The sequence below is a fragment of the Dama dama genome, chromosome 22, assembly GCF_033118175.1.
Source record: "Dama dama isolate Ldn47 chromosome 22, ASM3311817v1, whole genome shotgun sequence".
Classification (NCBI taxonomy): domain Eukaryota; kingdom Metazoa; phylum Chordata; class Mammalia; order Artiodactyla; family Cervidae; genus Dama; species Dama dama.
The window spans coordinates 34,367,681-34,391,803 of NC_083702.1; the positions used below are offsets into that span (position 1 = coordinate 34,367,681).

The following is a 24,123-nucleotide window of genomic DNA, read 5'->3' on the forward strand; positions in this document are numbered from 1 at the left end:
AATAGATCTCAGGAGCCACTTGGGAATGTAGCATATGGCATTTCAGATCAATAGGAAAAACCTAGGTTTATATGGTAAGTGTTTTGAGAGCACTCACTAAGATCTGAAATAAAATAAATTTAGATTCTACCCTACTTTACACATTTAGAAAAGGCAGAGGAAGCAGAAATCAAATTGCCAACATCTGTTGGATCATAGAAAAAGCAAGAGAATTCCAGAAAAACATCTACTGCTGCTTTATTGATTATGCCAAATCTTTGTGTAGATCACAACAAACTATGGAAAATTCTTAAAGAGATGGGAATACCAGACCACCTGACCTGCCTCCTGAGAAATGTGTAGGCAGGTCAAGAAGCAACAGTTAGAACTGGACATGGAACAACAGCCTGGTTCCAAACTGGGGAAGGAGTATGTCAAGGCCGTATATTGTCACCCTGCTTATTTAACTTACATGCAGAGTACATCATGGAAAATGTTGGACTGGAGGAAGCACAAGCTCGAATCAAGATTGCCAAGAGAAATATCAATAACCTCAGATACGCAGATGACACCACCCTTATGGCAGAAAGTGAAGAGGAAGTGAAGAGCCTATTGATGAAAGAGAAAGAAGAGAGTGAAAAGGCTGGCTTAAAACTCAACATTCAAAAAAAAACTAAGATCATGGCATCCGGTCCCATCACTTCATGGCAAATAAATGGGGAAACAGTGGAAACAGTGGCAGACTTTATTTTTCTGGGCTCCAAAAATCACTGCAGATGGTGATTTCAGCCATGAAATTAAAAGATGCTTACTCCTTGGAAGGAAAGTTATGACCAACCTAGATAGCATATTAAAAAGCAGAGATATTACTTTGTCAACAAAGGTCCGTCTAGTCAAGGCTATGGTTTTTCCAGTAGTCACGTATGGATGTGAGAGTTGGATTGTAAAGAAAGCTGAGCACCGAAGAATTGATGCTTTTGAACTGTGGTGTTGGAGGAGACTCTTGAGAGTCCCTTGGACTGCAAGGAGATCCATCCACTCCATCCTAAAGGAGATCAGTCCTGGGTGTTCATTGGAAGGACTGATGTTGAAGCTGAAACTCCAATACTTTGGCCACCTGATGTGAAGAGCTGACTAATTTGAAAAGACCCTGATGCTGGGAAAGATTGAAGGCAGGAGGAGAAGGGGACGACAGAGGATGAGATGGCTGGATGGCATCACCAACTCAATGGACATGAGTTTGGGTGGATGCCGGGAGTTGGTGATGGACAGGGAGGCCTGGCGTGCTGTGGTTCATACAGTCACAAAGAGTTGGACACGACTGAGCGACCGGACTGAACTGAACTGACCATGTTTCTGGGGCTTTCCAGGTTGCACAGTTGGTGTGAGTGAGTGTCACTCAGTCGTGTCCAACTCTTTGCGACCCCATGGATTATAACCCACCAAGACCACCAGGCTCCACTGTCCATAGAATTTTCCAGGCAAGAATACTGGAGTGGGTTGCCATTTCCTTCTCCAGAGGATCTTCCCAACCCAGGGATTGAACCTGTACCTCTTGAGTCTCCTGCACTGGCGGGTTCTTTACCAACTGCAAGCCTTCCTTGGTGACTCAGATGGTAAAGAATCTGCCTGCTAGGCAGGAGACCCTACAGTCCTTGCGGTCGCAAAGAGTCGGACAGGACTGAAACCGTACACACACGCACCATGCTTCCACTTTAGGCCCTCACAATTTGTTCTCTGCACAGTGGTCAGAACAACCTTTCTAAGTCATGAACCATGCCACTCTCCTACTTAAATAGCCCTCTAATGGCATCTCATTGAATCTACAGTAAAATCTTAACTTCTCCCTCTGGCCTGCAAAGCCCTGCTTCACCTGGCTTCTGCTTTCCTCTCTCACATCATCACATACCACTTTCTTCCTTGTCCACTCTGCATCAGTCCACTGGCCTTCTTCCTGGTCCTCACTTCTGTCTAATGACCTTTGTCATTATATAGCTGATTCCCTCTGGCCATTTGGGTCTCAGCTTTAATAAGAACTAATCACACTAGCCATTTGTAACCATCCAATTTAGCTACTACCAGTCCCTCCTACCATACCCTCCTGCTTAATTCTGTGTATGGCATTTATTAATATCAGCTATATCCAGTTTTTTCTGACTTGTTGGTTTCTCCTGACTTGCAAGTATTATAAATCATGAGAGTAGGAATCTCATTTGCCCGTCACCACTGTCCCCTGAGGGCCAGATAGTGCCAACATATATAAGTAGGCATTCCAAAAAATATTTGCTGAATAAGTAAAGAAATAAGAACAAGGTCCAAGGTATGACCAGGTAAATGGGTGGTCCAAGTAAATTTGTGGGAAGCTGAAGGTTGTTGACTGTTAAAGGTAGGTTGTTTCATGTGGGCTATTCTCGTAGACTCTAAATCTATCCATGATGATGCCAAGAAGTCCTCAAATCTCTAAGGCTATTTCTCCACACTTTTTCCTCTGAGCAGAATAATTTCCTTTCCATCTAAACTCCTCCATACCTATCAAGAGATCTAGCTCAAATGCTATCTCATCAGAGAAGACTTCCAATCTGTTCAATTCTGTTCTTTTCTTTTTTGGATTTATTTCTCTCTCTTAACTCCTATGCCTAATCTCTCTCATTACACGTATCAGAATGTATGGTAACTGTTACACTTCTCCTCCTCAATCAAACTTCATATAGAAGATAATTAGTAAATTTTATGTTTCATATATATGTTTTACATATTACACAGACTCATATTTATATTAAATATATGTATGTGTGCTCAGTCACTTGGTCATGTACAACTTTTTGCGGCCCCATGAACTGCAGACTGCCAGGCTCCTCTGTCCATGGAATTTTCCAGGCAAGAAAACTGGAGTGGGTTGCCATTCCCTTCTCCAGGGGATCTTCCCAACCCAGAGATCGAACCTGGGTCTCTTGCGTCTCCTGCACCAGCAGGCTGATTCTTTACCACTAGCACCACCTGGGAAGTCCATATTAGATATTTACAATAGATACATACTCACATTTATGTTAAATCTGTTTAGAGTATCTTAAAGACAAAGGCTATTCTTTTAAAAATTATTTTATTTTATCCATTTATTGTTTGGTTGCATTTGGTCTTCACTGTTGCACAAGAGGGGCTACTCTCTAGTGGCAGTGGAGGGACTTAGCTACCCTGTGGTATGTGGAATCTTCCCAGACCAGGGATCAAACCCATGTCCCCTGCAATGCTAAGCAGATTCTTAACCACTGGACCACTAGGGAAGTCCAAAGGCTATTCTTAACTTGAACTTTAAAATTTTCAAAGGTTCATATATTATCATGCATGTCCCTTAGATCACCAAAATATTTCTGAAGATAGTTATTATTTTTATTTTAAAAAGCAATATTTCTCATATTGTGCTACGCTTAAATTGTGCTATTCTAAAATTTTTCTAAGATATGTTCATTGGGAAGACAGCATTAGCCAATACTGCCAATATTATTGCATTAGTATTACTACATACGTAAATGAACTGAAATGTGGTATTCAGAGCCCTCTAGTGGCATAATTCTTAATAGACCCATGAAAAAGAAAGACATAATTTGGACCATCTCCTAAATCTAAGAGATTTAATTTTTAAATTAACAAAGTACTAAACACTTGGTATTTATAATTAGATCATGTATCAAGCATAATTCAGGTATTTGGGGCCATAAATTCCTACGTTACTATACTGAAATTTGCCTTGCAATATGCCTCCAAATTTGTTAAAAAGATACAGTATTTACTTATTAGCATTTATTTATTAAAAAGAAATGTAGTAGTAGATTAAAATATGCCAACATAAAATTATAAAAATAAGCAACTTATCCTAAAGAAAAAGTTTTAAAAATAGAGAAATCTCTTCCTTTAAAGCCAAACACAGTAAGTCTGCCTACTGATCTTACAGGCGGTCCCTAATTTACATACATTCACACAAACACATGTACACATACACAAATAAGTTAAAGTTTCATGAATTTATATGCCAGCTTTTAAATTTTATAATGTGTTTTGCCACACCAAGAAAACAGTGTTATGAGTGAATTTAGGGTTAGGATAGTTTGTGTTGCTCTGAATGTAAAGGAATACGAACCTCACCACCATCCATAAATATTGCTTCACATTCTGAGTTACAGCTGGACTGCAAGAAGCACATTTCTTCTGAGGCTGCTGTGAAGTTAGAAGTGAAACTTTCCTGTTACCACATGTACATATACCAGATCACTCCAGGGGTCACAACTGCGGAGGAGAGGGTCCCAAGAATTCCTGGTGACAAGCTTGTAGATTCCCCAAAGTAGCACAAATGGTTCCAGCACGGCCAACTGGAATGGAGTCTTAATTAAGTGCCTCCAATGTACAGAACAATCTTAAGGTGGGTTCCGGCTGACTTCTTTCATATGGCAAGTGTTCTTACACAAATTGTTCACAACAAACCAAGTTAGGGCCTACTTTTAATCACTTAACCATCCATTCATTCGCTTATTCCTCCATCCATTCAACAAACATTTAGGAACTTCCCTGGTGGTCCTTCTCATATTGCCCATGGGCTTCTCAAGGCAAGAACACTGAAGTGGCTTGCCATTCCCTTCTCCAGTGGACTGCACCTAGTCAGAACTCTCTACCACGACCTATCTTGGGTGGCCCTGCACAGCAGAGCTCATGAATTTGAGCAAACTCTGGGAATCAGTGAAGGACAGGGAAACCTGGCATGCTGCAGTCCATAGGGTCACAAAGAGCCAGACACAACATAGTGACTGAACAACAGCTAGCAGTCCAGTGGTTGAGACTCCGCCTCACAATGCAGGGGGTGCAAGTTTGACCCCTGGTCGGACAGCTGGGACCCCACATGATTCGAGGCCAAAAAGCAAAACATAAAAAATAGAAGCAATATTGTAACAAATTCAATAAAGACTTTAAAACTGGTCCACATTACAATTGCACTCATCTCACACGCTAGTAAAGTAATGCTCAAAATTCTCCAAGCCAAGCTTCAGCAATATGTGAACCGTGAAATCCAGATGTTCAAGCTAGTTTTAGAAAAGGCAGAGGAACCAGAGATCAAATTGCCAACATCCGCTGGATCATCGAAAAAGCAAGAGCGTTCCAGAAAAGCATCTATTTCTGCTTTATTGACTATGCCAAAGCCTTTGACTGTGTGGATCACAATAAACTGTGGAAAATTCTAAAAGAGATGGGAATACCAGACCACCTGACCTGCCTCTTGAGAAATCTGTATGCAGGTCAGGAAGCAACAAGTGAGAAATGGATATGGAACAACAGACTGGTTCTAAATAGGAAAAGGAGCATGTCAAGCCTGTATATTGTCACCCTGCTTATTTAACTTATATGCAAAGTACATCATGGAAAACGTTGGACTGGAGGAAGCACAAGCTGGAATCAAGATTGCCGAGAGAAATATCAATAGCCTCAGATATGCAGATGACACCACCCTTATGGCAGAAAGTGATGAGAAACTAAAGAGCCTCTTGATGAATGTGAAAGAGGAGAGTGAAAAAGTTGGCTTAAAGCTCAACATTCAGAAAACTAAGATCATGGCATCTGGTCCCATCACTTCACGGCAAATAGATGGGGAAACAGTGGCTGACTTTTATTTTTCTGGGCTCCAAAATCACTGCAGATGTTGATTGCAGGCATGAAATTAAAAGATGTTTACTCCTTAGAAGGAAAGTTATGACCAACCTAGACAGTATATTCAAAAGCAGAGACATTACTTTGTTAACAAAGGTCCATCTAGTCAAGGCTATGGTTTTTCCAGTGGTCATGTATGGATGTGAGAGTTGGACTATAAAGAAAGCTGAGCACCGAAGAATTGATGCTTTTGAACTGTGGTGTTGGAGAAGACTCTTGAGAGTCCCTTGGACTGCAAGGAGATCCAACCAGTCCATCCTAAAGGAGATCAGTGCTGGGTGTTCATTGGAAGGACTGATGTTGAAGTTGAAACTCCAATATTTTGGCCACCTGATGCGAAGAACTGACTCACTGGAAAAGACCCTGATGCTGGGAATTATTGAAGGCGAGAGGAGAAGGGGATGACAGAGGATGAGATGGTTGGATGGTGTCACTGACTCAACGGACATGAGTTTGGGTAAACTCCCAGAGTTGGTGATGGACAGGGAGGCCTGGCATGCTGCAGTCGATGGGTTCGCAAAGAGTCGGACACAACTGAGCAACTGAACTGAACTGAAGAAAATCTTAAAAAAAGTACATTATTGATTCCTATCACGTACTAGGACCTGGGCTTACTATAAATGTGAAGTCTATCAAGATATTCTTATCCTTAAGATCATAACTTAGTGTTTAAGTTAACAATTCTAATCATTAAACAGAAGGATAGGAGCATAGTAGAAAGACATCTAATTTAGCCTCACAATGAGGGGAGAACTTTGTGGAGGTAAGATTGAAGGTGATGGAATGAAATTTATATTTTAAAGCTGGACAAGGAAATGTAAGCATAACATATTCCCTGCCTGCACTGGCCCCTCCCTACTGTACAATGGGCATATGCATTATGCATGAGCCAGACCTCCTGAAACGTGGGAATGCTTACCACAAAAACCAGTGTTTTTACCCTTCTTCTGAGGTCGGTAAGGTAAATTATTGAAGTTTAGCATTCTTTCCCAACTATGCAGGGGGTGGTGGTGATTTACTGCTCACTTTGTACATACTTACCCAGATTATGTATCTTTGATGAACTTTATGTAAAATGTCAGTGTATCATTTTGATGTATGATCCATTGCCTCCAAAATGTAGGTGACTAGCCTTGACTTCTAAAAAGTGGAACAGTTCTCAGAGCTTCTGAGAGTCTGTCTTCCAGGTTATAATGATCAAATTGGCCCAAATAAAATTCTTTTTTCTCTTAACTTGATCATTAACTGAATTTTTATCAACAAATGTAAATCTTAAAAGACAAGTAAATGTTAGGTAAAGTGGATGAGGTTGATGGGAGGAAGGGAATTCCACAAGGACAGAATAGCAAGTGGAGTGTCATGAACAGAGGCTTATCATGAACTTTCCATTTCTAAAACCAAAAACGGAAAAGGAAATATTGGGTTGGCCAAAAAAGTTTGTTTGGGTTTTTCCATATGATGTTCCTGAAAAATCCAAATGAACTTTTTGGCCAACCCAATATATTGTTTCATTTTTTATTAGGAAAGGAATGTGTGTTCAGTACTTATTTACTGAAAAGTCAAACAATACATAAGTGTAAAGAGAATAAAAAATAACTGGTAGTAATACCATCCTGGGGGTTCCCAGGTGATGCAGTGGTAAAGAATCTGCCTGCCAATGCAGGAGATGCAAGAGACATGGTTTCAATCCCTGGGTCAGGAAGATCTGCTGGAGGAGGAAATGGCAATCCATTTCAGTATTCTTGCCTGGAAAATTCCTCGGATAGAGGAGCATGGCAGTCTACAGTCCATGGAGCCGAGAAGAGTCAGATGTAACTGAGCGACTGAGCACATACATACCATCCCAACTTTCTCATACTCCCTCTCCTCCTGACCCCAAGTAGCCACTGTTTAGTTAAGCAGGCTGTCAGATTTTGTTCTCTGATTTCACAAATAAGTATTTTTTTCCCTGGCTCAGATAGTGAAGAATCCACCTGCAGTTGCAGGAGACCTGGGTTCAATCCCTGGGTTAGGAAGATCCCCTCGAGGAGGGCATGACAACCTACTCCAGCATTCTTACTTGGAGAATCTCTGTGGACAGAGGAGCCTGCTGGGCGATAGTCCATGGGGTTACAAAGTGTTGGACACGACTGAGTGACTAAGCACAGCACAGGACATTGCAAATATAGTTTCATTCTTAAAAAAAATCTTAACAAAGCCTCTTAGGTATTTTTCCATATAAAAGTTATAGGTTCTAGTCCAAGATGGCGACGTAGGAGGATCCGGAAGCCATCTCCTCCCACAGACACATTGAATCCACAGCTGCACATGGAAAAACTTTCTCTTAAAAAAAAAAAGAAAAAAAACACACCCAAAAGCTAACTGAGTAACTCCTACACATCGTGCAAGTTGGAAAACGTCCATACTGAAGTGGGTAGCTGAGGCTGGGACATAGTCTCACCATAAACCCACCCCTGTGCAGCAATCCACAATCAGGAGGGAACTCACAAGCAAGAGGGGGAACAGAGAGTCTGAATACCACATCAGGCCTCAGCTTTTAACACCTGCGCCTGAGAAACTAGCCCCTCCAATATCTAGCCTTGAAAGCCAATAGGACTTACTTCCACCAGGACCATAAGGCTACGTGAACTGAGATGCAGTTATTAAAGAGCCCCCTGCACAGACTCATCTGCCCCAGGGCCCAGAGCAAAGGGGACCAGCTGAAAAGCAGCCTGGTTTTCTGTGGAAGAGGCTTATTTGATTATTTTAAAGTGTAGGCCTCTAGATGCCCATCAGCAGACGAATGGATAAGGAAGCTGTGGTACATAGACACCATGGAATATTACTCAGCTGTTAAAAAGAATTCATTTGAATCAGTTCTAATGAGATGGATGAAACTGGAGTCCATTATACAGAGTGAAATAAGCCAGAAAGATAAAGACCAATACAGTACACTAACACATATATATGGAATTTAGAAAGATGGTAAGGATAACCCTATATGCAAAACAGAAAAAGAGACACAGATGTACAGAACAGAATTTTGGACTCTGTGGGAGAAGGCGAGGGTGGGATGTTCTGAGAGAACAGCATTGAAACAAGTATACTATCAAGGGTGAAACAGATCACCAGCCCAGGTTGGATGCATGAGACAAGTGCTCGGGCCTGGTGCACTGGGAAGACCCAGAGGGATCGGGTGGATAGGGAGGTGGGAGGGGGGATCGGGATGGGGAGTACATGTAAATCCATGGCTGATTCATGTCAATGTATGACAAAAACCACTACAATATTGTAAAGTAATTAGCCTCCAACTAATAAAAATAAATGGAAAAAATAAATAAATAAAGTGTAGGCCTGAGGGGCAGGCATGTACTATAACACACACCTAGGGAACTTATGAATTACACTCCCAAAACAGAGGCCAGTGGGCACCATATCTTTGTGCTTCCCTTTTATTTTGCTCAAAGACTGCCAGTATCTGCCCCAAAGGAGCTTGTGTCACCCAGGGGCTAACCCTAGATCACCTGGCTCCGGTGGCTGGTGGGGCCCACCTGCACAGGTCCCACTAGACTGAAACGAACAAAAAAAGAGCTCCTAACTGGTAGACTACCACCCCAGGGCACAGCAGAGAGGACAGGCCCAGCAGTTCAGTGTGAAACAGTCCTAAGGGTTTACCAGCTATGATGGTTTATGGCTGAACACTCATCTGACAGCCCACTATAATCCTCCCTAGAGACTTTGGAAGGCAGGCACAGTCGGTTTTGAGCACCAGTATTTTCAGGGAAAGCTTGTTCATGGATCTGGGGCCCTGGTTTTTACATCTGGTATGCAGGTGACTCAGTGGTAAAGAATCAACCTGCAAAACAAGAGATACATGTTTGATCCCTGGGTCGGGAAGATCCCCCGGAGAAGAAAATGGTAACCTACTTCAGTGTTCTTGCCTGGAAAACCCCATGGACAGAGGAGCCTAGTGGGCTACACATGGGGTCACAAAGAATCAGACATGACTGAGCTACTAAATAACACCACCACCACCACCCTGGTTTTTACGGCTGCTACCCAGGGAGTGGCCTCTGAGTGCTTTGTTCTGGTGGCCAATAGAGCTTGTATTCATTAGTTCAACAGGATGGGAGCAAGGGAAGAAGTAGCTTTTAACTATCACCTCAAGGCTCAGCTCAGAGGGAGTAGAAAATTCCAAAAGACCATCTCTCAGTCTACCCCTGAGGGAGGACAAATATATGCATATTTGTATATTTTTTAAGTTGTTGCTTGGGAATTCCCTGCTGGTCCAGTAGTTAGGACCCTGTACTTTCACTACTGAGGGCACGGATTCAATCCCCAGTCAGGGAACTGAGATGCTGCAAGCCATGAAGCTCAATCAAAAACAAAGAAAAAAAGGTTGTTGATTGAAGGTCTGGCTTCAGGCTGGACCTAGGTGCTGACTGAGCTCCTTCCTTTTGGGACACTGACAGCTCTTGGCACACCCTCAACTGCTGGGAGTCACTAAAAATAAAGTAGGTGCTTGTACAATCACAAAGAATTGAGAGAAAACAAAAGCAGTGTTGAAGGATAAATTTCATCTCCTACACAAGGCTTCTCCTTCAACACTGGGAGAGATGGCTGTTTTATCTAACCAATACGGAGAGTCAAGGAAAGTGAAGAAACAGAGGAATATATTCCAAACAAAAGAAAAATATAAAACCTCAGAAAAAGACTTTAAAGACTCAGATGAAAGGTCATAGAGATGCTCACTGAGCCTAGGAGAAGAATAAAGGAACATACTGAGAATTTTAACAAAGATAAAATATAAGAAAGTACCAAATAGAAGCCATGGGGCTGAAGAATAAAATAACTGAACTGAAAAAATACAACAGAGAGATTCAACAGCATACTGGATAAAGCAGGAGAAAAGGATCAGAGAACTCAGAGACAAGGCAGTAGAACTCACCCAAGCAGAAAGAAAAAAGAATGAGAAAAAGTAAAGATAGCTTGAGAGACTTATGGAACAATCAAGCAGAGCACCATTTGCATTATAGGGGTCCCAGATGGACAGGAGAGAGAGAAAGGCCAGAAAACTTATTTGAAGAAGTAATGGATGAAAACTTCCCAACCTGGGGGATGAAACAGACATCCAGAACCAGGAAGCCCAGAGAGTTCCAAGGAAAGATAAATTCAAAGAAGCTCACACCAAGATATGTTATAATTAAAGCACCAAAAGTTAAAGACTGGGAAGAATCTTAAAAGCAGCAGGATAAAACAACTTATTACATACAAAAAGTGAAAACTGAAAGTGAAGTCGCTCAGTCGTGTCTGACTCTTACAAAGGAGCTTCCATAAGACTATACGCATATTCTTCAGCAGGAAAATCTGTAGGCCAGAAGAGAGTGGAATAACATATTCAACGAGCTATTAACAAAAGAAAAAAAAAAGTAAGAATACTCTACCCAGCAACATTTTCATTCAGAAGTGAAGAACAGATGAGTCTTCCAGACAAGCGAAAACTAAAAAAGTTCATTGCCACTAGATCAGCCTTACAAGAAATGTTAAAGGTACTTCTTTAAGCTGAAATGAAAGGGTGTTAGTTAGCAACAGGAAAACATGGAAATATAAATCTCATTGGTAAAGAAAAATATATAGTAAAATTCAGAATAATATAAAAATGGTGGGTTAATCATTTCTAAAGCTAGTATGAACGTTAAAAGACAAAAGTAGTAAAATAAACATAACTATAATAATTTAGAGATACACAAGATAAGAATATGTAAATTATGACATCAAAAACATAAAATGTAGCAGTGGGGAGTAAAAATGTAGAACTTCAGAATACATTCAAATTTAAGTTGTTACCAATTTAAAATACACTGCTATAAATAAAAGTTGCTTTACGTAAGTCTCATGGTAACCATGAAGCCAAAATCTACTGTAAATACACAAAAGATAAAGATAAAAGAATTTAAGCATACCAGTATAGAAAAACCATCAAATTGCAAAGAAAGAGAGGAAGAAAAGAACAGAGGAAATACAAAATAACCAGAAAACAATTACCATGATGGCAATAAGTATATACTTATTAATAATTATCTTAAATGTACATAGGATAAATTTTCCAGTCATCACAAGAAGTAGACTGGCTGAACGGATAAAACACAAGACCCAGCAATGTGCTGCCTGTAAGAAACTCACTTTACATATAAAGACAGACATTGATTGAAAGTGAAAGGACGAAAAGAGATATCCTATGTTAATAGAAACCAAAAGAAAGCTGGGCAGCTATACTTTTATCAGCAAAAATAGGTTTTAAGATGAAGAGTGTAATAAAAGACAAAGAAGGTCATTACACAATGATAAAGGAGTCAATCTAATAAAATATAGCATTTGCAAATATTTACACACCCCAACATAAGAGAACCTAATACATATATATATATATATATATCTCAAATTAGACATAAAGGGAGAAATAGAAAGCAATACAATAATATTAATAGTAAGAGACTCTAATATCCTAATTTTATCAATGGATAGATCATCCAGACAGAAACCAATAAGGAAACATTGGCCTTAAACAACATATTAGACAAGACAGACTTAACAGACAAAAACAGAATATCCCACCCAAAAGCACCAGAATATATGTTCTTAAGTATACAAGGAACATTTTCCAGGATAGATCATTTATTATGTCACAGAATAAATCTTAATAAATTTAAGAAGACTGAACTCATATCAAGAATCTCTGATGACAATGGTAGGAAAGTAGAAATCAATTACAAGAAAAAAACTAGAAAATTTACAAATATGTGTAGATTAAACAACATGCTACTGAACAACCAATGAGTCAAAGGAGAAATTTTTAAAAATATCTTGAGACAAATGAAAATGGAAATACAATACACCAAAACTTATGGGATAAGGTGAAAGCAGTTGTAAGACAAAATTTCACAGCACTAAATGCCTATATCAAGAAACAAAAAAGGTCTCAGAAAAACAACTAATGTTAAACCTCAAGAAATTAGAAAAAAAGTGAAGCTCAAAATTAATAGAAAGAAATAACAAAGATAGGAGCAGAAATAAATGAAAGAGACTAAAAGGATAGTGAAAAGATCAATAAAACTAAGGTCTTTTATTTTGCAAAGATAAACAAAATTAACAAAGCTTTAGGTAGATTTACAAAGAAAAACCCTAAACCTCACTCCTAACCCTATCTCCTAAACCCTAGCTCATACCTGTACCCTTACCTGTACAATAAAACCTAACTTAACCTTAACCAAAAAGCCATAAAATCATATATCATATAATCATATATCTACAGTTATAAACCATAAACATAAACCTAATCATAACCAGAAATTGAAACCAAAACCATAGCACATACATTGTAACAAGAAACTGAAATCAGAGCCATAAACCATAGTTTATAACCAGAAACAATATATTATAACCAGGGAACCATAGCCATAAGCCATCAACCATAACAATTAACTATAACCACAACTAAAATATAAACCAAAAATGATAAACCATGTACCATAATCATAAACTCTAACCTTAACCTAGCCCCAGGTCAGCTCCCATACCACTCCTCAGCCCCAATCTTAGTCCTTTAAATCACCAACCCCAATCTAATCAAATCATACAGAGACATCACAGAAAGAAAACTATATATTAACATTCCTTCTAAACAAAGATGTAAGAATCCTTCACAAAATAATAGCAATATAAAACCAACAACATATTGAAGAGATTGTGAATCATAAGCAAGTGTCTCAATACCAGGAATTCCAGGTTGTTTAGTATACTCAGCCAAGCAATGTAATAAATTATTAAATGAAATCCAAGCAATGTAATATAAGACAATTATTGCTTGATCATATAACTTGATGCAGAAAAAGCTTTAAACAAATACTAGTGTTATTTCATCATATAAGCACTAACAAAAGTAGGAGGAAAAGGAGATTCATTCAATATGATACAAAACATTAGAAAAAACACATAGCAAACATCATGCTCAATGCTGAGGACTGAAAGGTTTACCTCTGAATTCAGTACAAGATTAAGATGCTGACTTTTACCTTTGTTACAATATTGTACTGAAAGTTCTACCCAGGGCAATTAAGAAAGACATAAAAGGCATCCACATATGAAAGGAGAAGGTAAAGCCATATCTACTCAGACAGTGACAGTATCTTATATATATATAACTTCCCAAAGAATCAACAAAAAATTACTTGAGCTAGTCAACTAATTCAGCAAAGTTACAGGACAAAATATCAATACACAAAAAACTATTTGCATATACTAGCAATAAATATTCCCCAAAGGAATTTAAGACAATTCCACTTTAAATAATGTGAACACCAGTAAAATATTTAGGAAAACATTTAATCAATCAAGGTGCAAGACTTCTACGCTGAAAATCACAAATCATGTCTGAAAGAAATGAAAGAAAACCTAAATGATGTGAAGACATCCCATAGTGATGGAAAGACTATTGTTAAGATGGAAATGTTACATAATGAGATCTACAGATTAAATGTGATTCCTATTAAAATTCCCAAAGGCTTTTGGGGAGAAAAACACAAGTTTATCCTAACATTCATATGAAATTTCAAGGGACTCCAAAGAGCAAAAACAATCTTGGAAGTCAAAGTTGGAGGCTCCCTCTTCCCAATTTCACATCTTTGTACAAAGCAACAGAAAATAAAACATTGTGATATTGGCATAGAGATATAGATCAATGGAACTGAATGGAGAGCTAAAAAATTTTTTTGTTGTTGTCCAGTCAACATGTCCGTATATAATATAGTCACTGATTTTTGATAAGGGTGGAAAATAATAAATTGGGAAAAGAATGATTTTATCAACAGATGGTGCTAGGCAACTGACTATCTATGCACACAGGGATGAAACTGAACTCTCATACCACATACAAAAATTAACTCAAAATAGATAAAAAACTTAGTCAGTTCTCCATATCTGTGGGTTCTGCATCCACAAATTCAACCCACTGTGGATGAAAAATATTCCAAAAAATAATTCTAAGCTAAGTCGCTTCAGTCGTGTCCGACTGTGTGTGACCCCATAGACGGCAGCCCACCAGGCTCCCTCGTCCCTGGGATTCTCCAGGCAAGAACACTGGAATGGGTTGCCATTGCCTTCTCCAATGTATGAAAAGTGAAAAGTGAAAGTGAAGTCGCTCGGTCGTGTCCGACTCTTAGCGACCCCATGGACTGCAGCCCACCAGGCTCCTCCGTCCATGGGATTTTCCAGGCAAGAGTACCAGAGTGGGGTGCCATTGCCTTCTCCGAAAATAATTCTAGAAGGCTCCAAAATGAAAAACAAATTTGCGTTGCTGACAACTATTTACATAGAATTTACATTGTTTTAGGTATTGCAAGTAATCAAGAGATGATTTAAAGTATAAGGGATTATGTATGTAAGATATATGCAAATATTAAGCTAATTTTATAAGGAACTTGACCATCTGCGAATTTTGGTATCCACAGAGCAGTCCTGGAACCATTCCTCCATGGAATGACTGTATAAATTCAAGAAGAAAAAATGGTGATAAATCCTCATGATGCTGGATTTAGCAATGGTTTCTATGATTTGACACCAGGGCACAAACAATGAAAGAAAAAATAGATAAATTAAATTTTCTCAAAATTAAAAACTTTCATGCCTCAAAAGACATTATCCAGAAAGTAGAAAGACAGTCCACAGAACAGAAGAAAATATTTGCACATTATACATTTGATAAGAGTCTGTTATTCAGAATACGTCAAGAACTTTTACAACTCATCAACAAAAAGACAAAGAAACTAATTTTTTAAATGGACAAAGGGCCTGCATAGACCCTTCTCCAGATGAGATATACAAATGGTCCACAAGCACATGAAAAGATGTCAAATATTTTGCTAGGCAAAATAGTATAAATGATGTGAGGCCATGGGCAGTTTTTAGGGTGGTGGTGATTGTGTGCTTTAGTCACTAACTGGTGTTTGACTCTTGGAATCACACAGACTGTAACCTGCCAGGCTCCTCTGTCCATGGGATTTCCCAGGCAAGAATACTGGAGTGGGTTGCTATTTCCTTCTCCAGGGAATCTTTCCGACCCAGCAATCAAACCCAGGTCTCCTGCACTGCAAGCAAATTCTTCACCGTCTGAGCCACCAGGGAAGCCCCTACAAAATGTTAAGGTGTTTGAAAGAGGAGAGCTACAACGACAAGCACCATACAGCTAATGGAGGAGTATCTGATGAGTGATTTTTTTAAGTCTGTTTGGTGCAGACTGAGCTGGTTATATTTATTCCTCATAAGGATACTATAAGGAATGGATCCACTGTATATAGTTTAAGGTGTTTAGGATTGTTGTGCTTTGTAGTATACCCTAGCCAGCCAGTCTGAGCAGTACAGCTATAAGAACTACAAATCCATCAGTGAGAATTCTACAAGCCCCTTTGGCAGTCACAAGGTGTAACCTGTAGAGGGGCATTTTTACTGTAAAAGCTATTATGCATGCTGATCAGATGAAAATATAGGATCAAGAGTTAGATATTGTTTGGGCTCAGTATTGCATTATTAAAAAGTTTAGTGAACCTATAATATTTTGGATACACACTAGAAGTGGAAGAGATCCTACTAAGGTGTGTAAAAAAAGTAAATTCCTGCTGCTGCTGCTGCTAAGTCGCTTCAGTTGTGTCGGACTCTTCGCGACCCCATGGAGTGCAGCCTGCCAGGCTCCATGTCCATGGGGATTCTCCAGACAAGAATATTGGAGTGGGTTGCCATGCCCTCCTTTAGGGGATCTTCCCAACCCAGGGACTGAACCCAGATCTCCACATAGCAGGAGGTTTCTTTGCCATCTGAACCACCAGGATAGAAATAGTAATTTATGTTGAAACTAGTGTTGTTTTGAATAAGAATAGAATAGAATAGAAAATAGAAAATAAAATAGAAAAGAATCAACTCCATACCAGTGAAAGTGATAATTAGAAATATCTGTAACATAAATAATGTCATGATATATAGGGGTAGTGCTTTGAGATAGTGATTCTTTGGATAGGTGGAATTGCCTGGCTATAGGTATGAGTGGTTAAGAGTTACGTTGTTAAGAGTTAGTAAAGGTGCTGCTAGAGAGTTAGAGAAGATTCATGAAACGTTAAGGCTGTTATTAAATTGGTTAAGAAGGACTAAGCTAATAAAATGAGTACACTGAAAGTGGTACTATTAATTCAAACTATATTACTTTTTCATATTAGTGCTATTATTAGGTGTAATAATGAATTTTTAAATTGGAGGTTGAGATTTTGTATGTAATCAATGTAATAGGTGTTTGATACCATTACAAGCAGGGATAATCCTAGTGCAGCTTCGCAGGCTGTAAGAACTGGTAAGATGATGGGTATTGTGCTAGCTAGAGTTAAATGGGTGTTCAGAATTATTAGGGTTGCCATGATAAATAATGACATTATTCCCTCGAGAAACAGTAGGGAGGATATCACACAGGATTAGTATATTAAGACCCCCTAGTGTTAGCTGCTTCAGTCGTGTCCTACTCTTTGCAACCCGCCTGTAGCCCACCAGGCTCCTCAGTCCATAGGATCTCCAAAAGGCAAGAATACTGGAGTAGGTTGCCATTCCCTTCTCCAGGGTATCTTCCTGACCCAGGGATCAAATCCATGTCTCCTGCTTGGCAGGCAGATTTTTTACTGTCATCAGGGAAGCCATCAGGGAAGCCCCCAGGGGAAACTACAAATACTAGAGTAATATTTATGTAGACTACAGGAACTTGATAATTATGAATTTAATAATTTAATGAATGAAACATAAAAACTTGCTTTAATTTAAACTAATTATCATATTTGGTCCACTCTAACCCCTTTTGAGTCCACCTGTAGGCTAAATTTACTGCTAGTGGTGAAATTAGGATTAGTTCTATGAGTATTGCTATTAGATTATTTGTTTGAGATGCTCAGGGTAGGGGCAGAATTTCTAGGTCACACAGAGAAGAAACATAATGGTCACTATGAAAAATTTTAAGGAAAAACTGTAGGCATGCTGATCCTATAATGTCAAATCTGCATTTGTAAGGACTTGATTTTTCCATGTGTTTAGTTGGGGAAGTTAGAAAGCGATAAATACAAGAAAGCTTTTCTGGATGATGTCTCTTTGTCACTAATACATTGCTAAAATGTTGGTTAAAAGCCCAAGTATAGTAAGAATGTTGAGTCTAAACAGAAGCGTATGACCAGACCAGAGAGTTCAAGAGGGGCTAAGAGGGCTCTTGTAAAAGCCTGGGGGCTGGGGTTTATTATTTGGAATGCACAGGTTTGATGGGTTACCATGTGTCATTGTGTAAGCAGAGGCTTATAAGCAGGGGGCTGACATAAGCTTGAATAATTGTGCCGCGCTGTGTGTGCTCACTCAGGTTTGACTCTTTGTGACCCTCCGTAATGGGGCCCACCAGGATCTTCTGTCCATGGGGTTTTTTGGGCAAGAATACCGGAGTGAGCTGCCTTTTCATCCTCCAGGGGATCTTCTCAACCCAGGAATCGAACCCTCGTCACCTGTGTCTCCTGCATTGCAGAAGGATTCTTTACCTGCTGAGCCATCGGGGAAGCCAAAACAGCTACTGCAAATTCAAGAATAGTGAGTAGAAAGAGAATAACAAATGCAATGAAGGCTGTGTTAGGAATAATGCTTATTAGGGCCAGGGTTGCCCCTCCAATTAAATAAATTAATAGTTTCTGCTGGATCATATGGTAGCAATTAACTACCATATGATCCAGCAATTCTATTTCAGGGCATTTATCTGAAGAAAACAAAAGTACTAACTCAAAAAGAGGTATGCACCTCTATGTACACTGAAGCACTATTCACAACAGCCAAGACATGGAAGCAATGTAACAGTTCATCAGTGAATGAATGGATAAAGAAAATGTGATATATAGCGACAACAGAATAATATTCGGCCATAAAAAATGAGGAAACCTTGCCACTGGAGACAACAATGGGGACCTTGAGGGCATCATGTAAAGGGAAATAAGTCAGACAGAGAAAGACAAATACCATATGATCTCCCTTTTTTTGTGGAATATAAAGAAAGAAAGAATTTAAATACAGAGAACAGATTGGTGGTTGCCAGAGGTTCAGAGTGGAGGTGGACAAATGGGTGAAGGTGGCCAAAGGTATGAACGTTCAGTTACAGAGAAATAAATTCGTGACTTGAAATGTACATGATGACTATAGTTAATAATACTGTATCGTATATTTGAAAGTTCGTAAGAGAGATCTTAAAAGTTCTCAGCACAAGGAAAGAATTGTTGCTTATGTATGGGGGTGAATGCTAACAAGACTTAGGGAGATTATTTCACAGTACATAGAAACATCAAATTTATGTGCTATATACCTGAAACTAATATAATGCCATATGTCAGGCACATCTCAAGAGTTTTTGAAATTAAAGTATATAAAATCTATATCATTTTGAATGGCTACTACTTGACTGAATATTTTATAATTAATCTGTGGACTGTAATTTCTAATATAAAAAAGCCAGTGAACATTGCAACATTTTTATTTAGTTGTCTCGTGATTTCATAATAATAAATCACTAAAATGAAAAATCACTAAAAGGTACATTTACATTTACATCTTCCCTGAAGATTGTACAAATTTCTACTTTTAATAACAGTACGTGAAAATGGCTGCAACCTCTCACACTCAATCTGATATGAAGTGATATAATGCCAGTTCTAATTTGTTTACTTATTTGGTTATCTTTTCATATCTTTATTGACCAGTTGCATTTCTCTTATTGATCTGCTCAAGTCTTTTGCCTAATTTATATTAGGAACTTGTCTTACCAATTTGTACAAGTTCTTTATATTTCGATACTAACCATTTGTTTGATATGTTTAAATATTTTTCCCAGTCCACTGTCTTTCAGCGTTGTTTATAGTGAGGTTATCTGACACAAATGTTCGAACCCATAATCTCCTTTTCTTGCAAGGTTTTGGTTTTGATGCACTAATAAGGAAGAAAGATCTTAGGACTTTCATGGTGGTCTAATGGTGAAAAATCAGCTACCAATGCAGAGGACACTGGTTCGATTCCTGGTCTGGGAAGATTTCACGTGTAGCTGAGTAACAAAATCCATGTGCCACAACTATTGAGCACGCCCTAGAGCCCATGTTCCACGAGAGAAGTCACTGCAATGAGAAGTCCACCCACCACAATGAAGAATAGTCCCCGTTCATTGCAAGTAGAGAAATCCTATGCATAGCAATGAAGACCCAGCGCAATCAAAAATTAATGACAAATTTTTTTAAAAAAAGATCTTATTGTTTTTGTTCAGTTGCTCAGTCATGTCCAACTCTTTGTGACCCCATGGATTACAGCGTGCCAGGCTTCCTTGTCCTTCACTATCTCCTGGAGCTTGCTCAAACTCATGTCCATTGAGTCGATGATGCCATACAACCATCTCATCTTCTGTCATCCCCTTTTCTTCCTGCCTTCAATCCTTCCCAGCATCAGGGTCTTTTCCAATGAGTCAGATTGTCATATCAGGTGACCAAAGTATCAGAACTTCATCTTCAGTATCAGTCCTCCCAATGAATATTCAGGACTGATTTCCTTTAGGATTGACTGGTTGGATCTCCTTGCAGTCCAAGGGACTCTCAAGAGTCTTCTCCAACACCACAGTTCTTTTTAGTAAATATGATAAAATAACTTCCCTACATTCTCTTCAAATACTTTTTATTATTTTAAGAGTTTTGATTAGTTTGTTTTTGTATTTACACTTTTGATCTGTTTTTTTTTTTTTTCAGTCTGTAGAGGGAAGTATGATTGGAAATATATTTTATTTCATATCTTAGTTTGCTGTCTCAGAGACAATTATTATATTAAACTCAACCTTTTCCTTCTCAAGTTCTATAAATTATTTTACATAGATATGGGATCTCCTACTTCTTTCCACCATTTATTTTACTCACTCCCATAAATTCCATCAAATTATCTTTATCCCCTTCTTTTGAGCTGCTGATTTTCTTTATAAATCTAGTGATTTTTGCCCCTTGCAGGCGACTCACACTTACAAGAAGTGCTCAACAAATGTTTTCTGTTCAGAATTAGTGGCAACGGCAGGCCCAGCTGATGATTATTTCCACCTGCTCTCTTTCCTTTCCTAGCCAGCTGAGCAGGGCAAGTGGGTCTGACCTGGGGGATTCTTCACTCTATGAAGGTTACTGCTGCCCCCCTCAATTCCTCTCCAAAATCTTCCTTCAGCACAGGGGGATGGCTTTCCCCCTGCCTTGGTACACTTAAGCACAACTATAGGATTTTTCTGCTTCTGTGGAAATCACATATACTTAAGCATTGTTCATAATAACTTTTCAGAATGCTGTGGGGCATTTGGAAGAATGATAGAGCACATGGACATAAGCGTGAGTACCTATACACATGCCCGTGCGGTGTGATGAGAGGACTGGTTCCCCAAAACAGGGGTGCTCACTAAAGTAATGTTAGTGTCATCTAGGCAATCTTCTCTTTTTTCAACTGCCTGATGACAAAGTTCTGCCAGCCATGTTCCTCCAACTACCACTCACACAATTCTCAGTCATGCTTCCCAGACTGTAGTGAAGTTTCATAAGGTAAAACTAATTGTCTGATCATTACTCTTGGTTCCCTAGACTAATTATTTGAGAACTTCATTCACTCTGCCTTAAAATATGCATTACCATTGAGTAGAATGCTTTTCCTTCATGTAGTTCTGTGGTATTATCAACAGCAGCATTGGTACATCCCCTGGAGGAGGTCATGGCAACCCACTCCAGTATTCTTGCCTGGAGAATCCCCATGGCCAGAGGAGCCTCTCAGGCCACTGTCATGGGGTCGCAAAGAACTGGACATGACTGAGCGACTAAGCACAGCACAGCACTGGTATACCTTTAGTCATTTTTATACCTTTAGTCATCATTATAGATTGAAAAGGTTCAGTTCAGTCGCTCAGTTGGGTCCCACTCTTTGTGACCCCATGAACCACAGCACGCCAGGCCTCCCTGTCCACCACCAACTCCCGGAGTTTACCCAAACTCATGTCCATTGAGTCAGTGATGCCATCTAACCATCTCATCCTCTGACACCCCCTTCTCCTCCTGCCCTCAATTCGTCCCAGCATCAGGGTCTTTTCAAATGAGTCAGCTCTTCGCATCAGGTGGCCAAAATATTGGAGTTTCAACTTCAACATCAGTCCTTCCAATGAACACCCAGCACTGATCTCCTTTAGGATGGACTGGTTGGATCTCCTTGCAGTCCAAGGGACTCTCAAGAGTCTTCTCCAACACCACAGTTCAAAAGCACCAATTCTTTGGCGCTCAGTTTTCTCTATAGTCCAACTCTCACATCCATACATGACCACTGGAAAAACCATAGCCTTGACTAGACGGACCTTTGTTGGCAAAGTAATGTCTCTGCTTTTGAATATGCTGTCTAGGTTGGTCATAACTTTCCTTCCAAGGAGTTAGTGTCTTTTAATTTCATGGCTGTAAGCACCATCTGCAGTGATTTTGGAGCCCAGGAAAATAAAGTCAGCCACTGTTTCCATTGTTTCCCCATCTATTTGCCATGAAGAGTTTCAATGAAACATTAAAGAATAACAGAAAAAAAAAAAAAAAAAACAACAGATGTAGTTAAACACATTGGAAAGAGCCTGTTAATGGAGGGAAACTTAGTTTGGTAACTTGGAGCTCAGTGACTGAGAGTAAAGGAAATGACTTCTTACTCTAATAGATGAAAGATTTTGAAAAAAATAGAAAACTGCACTATTTGGTATTACAGTGAATTCATGCACTGATATCTTTAATGCGAAACTATTTTAAGTAGTTTTAGACATAGAACTATAATAAGTCATCACTTTTATATGAGACATACATGCATAGGAAGAACTGCTAAAGCCATCTAAATTCAAATAATATTTCAAATTATATCTTTTCTAAATTATTTCACAACTTTAAATTAATAATACGAAATTTTGCGGTAAACTGTTGATGAGTTTTTCATAAAATATGATCAAGGAATTTGAGGAGCAGAAGTTATTCAATATTTTTATCAGATCAAGACCAAACATTTTTAGATAACATCTTTTCATATAAACAATTTTGATACCTTTTTATTTGTTGTTTTCATGAATTTTCAATCACAAATCTTGCTAAATCTTATTTTAAGTGTACAGGTCTTCATTTTGTTTCTTACTGCATACTTAAATAATGTGACATCCAGGGCCCATTTACTCATTCTTTATTTTTTCCCCCTTAGAATCAGTGTGTTACATCCATTCATGTCTTCTTAACTAGAGCAAGTCACATGGTCACCCCTAATTTTAAGGGGGAGAGGAATATAATCTTCCTACATATCCAGGAAAGGGAAGAAAACTGGAAATATTGTTGAACTCTAGTAAAGCTACCATGCTATCTGAGAGGAAAAATGATTATTTTCTTTAGTTTTAAAAGCTATTAGACTGCTCAAAAAACATTTCTTTAAGAGTGACCACTTTTAAAGAAGAACAAATCACTTATTTCCAACCTCTCTGAAGTATCAGCTATATATAGGTTTCTGGATTCTCCTCCTTTTGCGCCTTTTTGATTTTTTCGTCATTGTTTTCACACTCTGAATACTATTCTTTGTACTGACCATTGTGTCTTATATCCATATTTTACATTGCTGTAGAATCATTGCAATTTTTTATTCTGGTGTAATCAAATGGCATTTTTCAATTAAATGTGTTCTTAGAATACCTAATAATACTTATTCTGATTTCTAATTTGTATTCAACTTAATTCTTAACCCTACCTGTGTTTAAAGAAAACAAACCAATAAGCCAATACAATATTTTAAGCACTTACAGGACAACCTGGTCCTTCCTAAAATCAAATTGTCCATGGCCGAACAAAAAGCTGCTCAGTTATGAGAAAGTTCTATTAAATGCTAAAGAGACAATTTATTTTACCATAATAGGTAAGTGGCTTGAAAATCCTGGAAACAGAACGAAGAGAGCAGAAGCCAACTACCAAAATATGATTATTATAACATATTATTGGGCTTTCCAGGTGGCACTAGTGGTAAGGAATCCACCAGCCAATGCAGGAGACAGAGGAGACTCGGGTTCTATCCATGGGTCAGGAAGTTCCTCTGGAGTAGGAAATGGCTACCCACTCCAGTATTCTTGCCTGGGAAATCCATAGCAGAGAAGACTGGCCAGCTACAGTCCATGGGGCCACAAAGAGTCAGACATGAATGAGTGACTGAGCACATAGCACTTAACATATTATTATATCTAAAGATGTCAATTTTTAAAAGAGAAGTACAACAGTTTTAAAAAATTAGTTTTTACTTCATTAAATTCTTTTTTATAAAACCAAAACCTGAAGAAGTAACTAATCCTTCAGTTTTGTGAAAGTATTTATCACAAGTTCC

The 24,123-nt window shown here is 38.8% G+C and overlaps 1 protein-coding gene across 1 annotated transcript in view; it reads right to left on the reverse strand.

Annotated features, from left to right (window-relative positions):
- The window catches only part of DNAI7 (dynein axonemal intermediate chain 7), a 77,571-nt gene that overhangs the window by 18,324 nt on the left and 35,124 nt on the right, over nt 1-24,123 (reverse strand). The gene's annotated exons all lie outside the window — the stretch shown is intronic.